Here is a 3,243-nt window from a genome sequence, read left to right on the forward strand (position 1 = left end):
GGAAATGGAGAGAATGGTGAGGAAAGATTGACCAAAAGGATATTTTGGGGTCGGAGGGGGAGGGAACGAGGAGAAGAGGGAGACCAAATTGGGGGTGGAAAGATGGAGTGAAAAAGATTTTTTGTGATCGGGGCCCGAAATGCAGGGGGTGTAAGGAGGGAAGGATAGGTGAATTGGAGCGATGTGGTTACAGGGTTGAGTGCTGTCAGTGGAGTGAAAAGGCTTTTTGGGCGTTGGGGTGGACCAGGAAAAGTTTTTGTAGGTTTTGTAACAGTGTGTGGCATGTGTATGTACATGTGTATGGGGGGGGGGGTTGGGCCATTTCTTTCGTCTGTTTCCTTGGGTATCGCAGACGCGGGAGACAGCGAAAAAGTATAAAAAAAAAAAAAAAAAATATTTTTTATTTTATTATATTATTGTTTTATAGGTTTTCATCATTGTTATCACTGTCATGATTAATGTCACCCTAATGTAACTCAGCAAAATGGGAGGGGGGGGGAAGGATCTTTAAATAATCCCCTGAAAAATGGTAATAAAAATAAAGGAAACAATTCTGCCAATGCAACTGAAAATTAGCGAGAAATTCTTGCATCATAATGGTACACATATGCTACAAAAAAGAACAGTCAGGAACGGTAACCTTGGAGTAGAATACCCAGATGCGACAAAATGTGTGGTGTTTTTCAGAAAACGAAGTCTCCCCTGCTACAAGCGCCATACGAATGCGTTTTCTATAGTATTTACATCTGGTCTGTGTCCGCCCGATATCATAATTTTCCCTCGAAGATGATTAACAGGGAGTTGTAGATGAAGTGTGGGAGGGATCAAAGGGCCGTGGGCGTGGGGTCAAAGAGCCTTGGGCGTGGGGTTAAAGAGCCGTGGGCGTGGGGTAAAATAACTGTGGGCGTGCATAGAAGCGCCATGGTCGGGAGTTATACAACTCATCGGTTACTAGAGATGATAAAGGACGGCAGACCGTCCGTGCGCCAACCACTGCAGTAATGTAGGTTATAATACAGGAGAGGATCATGTGGTGTGGGAGGAGTCTAGGGAATATGAATATGTGCTTGGAGGCAGGACTCACTTTCAATCTACGTTAGCCTCACCTTCACTCACGGTCGTACTTGACGCTCATCTTCAGTCTCCCGCCCACTCTACCTTCTCAAGCACTTCCTTTCCTTGACGGACTGGACTCTTCTCTCTCTCTCTCTCTCTCTCTCTCTCTCTCTCTCTCTCTCTCTCTCTCTCTCTCTCTCTCTCTCTCTCTCTGCCGTAGACAAGGGACACACGAGATCCCTATGTTTACTTTGATCCCAGCTGGACTGGGGACAACGGGATAGTCCACTGAATACATGAGGCAGTATTGATCTGGTGCCACCTAATACTGCGTTACCTGATACTGTGTCACCTAATACTGTGCCACCTGATACTCTGTCACCTGATACTCTGTCACCTGATACTCTGTCACCTGATACTGTGTCACTTGATACTGTGCAACCTGATATGTATCACCTGATACTGTGTCACCTGATACTGTGCTACCTGATACTGTGTCACCTGATACTGTGTCACCTGATACTGTGTCACCTGATACTCTGTCACCTGATACTATGTCACCTGATACTGTGTCACCTGATACTGTGTCACCTGATACTCTGTCACCTGACACGTGTCACCTGATATTCTGTCACCTGATACTGTGTCACCTGATACTGTGTCACTTGATACTGTGCAACCTGATATGTGTCACCTGATACTGTGTCACCTGATACTGTGTCACCTGATACTGTGTCACCTGATACTGTGCTACCTGATACTGTGCCACCTGATACTGTGCCACCTGATACTGTGTCACCTGATATGTGTCACCTGATACTGTGACACGTGATAATGTATCACCAGATAATGTGTCGTCTGATTTTTTGTTACCTGATACTTTGCCACCTACTACCTTATACTGAACCACCTCATACGATGCCACTTTATACTGAGCCACTTTGCACTGTGCCACCTAACACTGTGCTAACAGATCCGTAAAGGGTGAGGCCAAAGACTAGGCCATCACGATGAATGGTCGTACCGTCATGCTCAAAGATCAGGCAGTCGTGCTGGAGGGTCGTTCTATCATACTCAGAAGTCGTACCATGGTCCTCAAGACACGTACTCCCGTCCTCAAGGGTCGTACTGTCTCGTTCAAGGGTCGTGCTGTCGTGCTCAAGGGTCGTACCGTCGTGCTCAAGGGTCGTAACGTCGTGCTCAAGGGTCGTTCTGTCGTGCTAAAGAATCGTAGCGTCGTTCTCAACGATCGTGCTGTCGTGCTCAAGGGTCGTACTGTCACGCTCAAGGGTCGTATCGTCGTGCTCAAAGGTCGTACTGTCGAGCTCAAGGATCGGACCGTCGTGCTCAATGGTCCTACCGTCGTGCTCACGGATCGTACCGTCGTGCTCAAGGATCGTACCTTCGTGCCCAAGGATCATACCGTCGTGCTCAAGGGTCGTACCGTCGTGCTCAAGGATCGTACCGTCGTGCTCAAGGATCGTACACCGTCGTGCTCAAGGATCGTACCGTCGTACTCAAGGATCGTACCATCATCCGTCTCTTAGATTATCATTCAAGAGAGAGAGAGAGAGAGAGAGAGAGAGAGAGAGAGAGAGAGAGAGAGTGAGAGAGAGAGAGAGAGAGAGAGAGAGAGAGAGAGAGAGAGAGAGACAGAGAGAGAGAGAGAGAGAGAGAGAGGGGGGGAGGGAGCGAGACTGTTGCTCAGGCGTCATCCTAAATCCTTGGCTGATCCTGCAATCCCTGACGGAACTATGGGTGATCCCTCTCACGTCCCTGGCGAGGGAAGGGGGCATGGGAGGGATCGGTGACCCAGGAGATGGAAATGGGAGGGATCGGGAGCCCATGGGATGGGAATGGGAGGGATCGGGAGCCATTGGGATGGGTAAAGGAAGAATAGGACACCCGATGTGAAAGGTATGGGAAGGATCAAGAGGAATGAGAGAGTATAGAACCCAAGGGAAAGGTTTGGCACCATGGAAGGGTGTACCATGGGAGGGATGTGGATCACATGGGAGGGGGTATGGGAGGGCTTAAGAACTCATGGGAGGGGTACGGGAGTGATTGGGAACCCATGGGAGGGAGTGGCTCGGGGATAGGGAGAGAACGTGGAATGGGGAGCAAGTGAGATAGAAAAGATGATGTAAACGAGAGAGAGAGAGAGAGAGAGAGAGAGAGAGAGAGAGA

Source organism: Panulirus ornatus, chromosome 3, assembly GCF_036320965.1.
Source record: "Panulirus ornatus isolate Po-2019 chromosome 3, ASM3632096v1, whole genome shotgun sequence".
Lineage (NCBI taxonomy): Eukaryota > Metazoa > Arthropoda > Malacostraca > Decapoda > Palinuridae > Panulirus > Panulirus ornatus.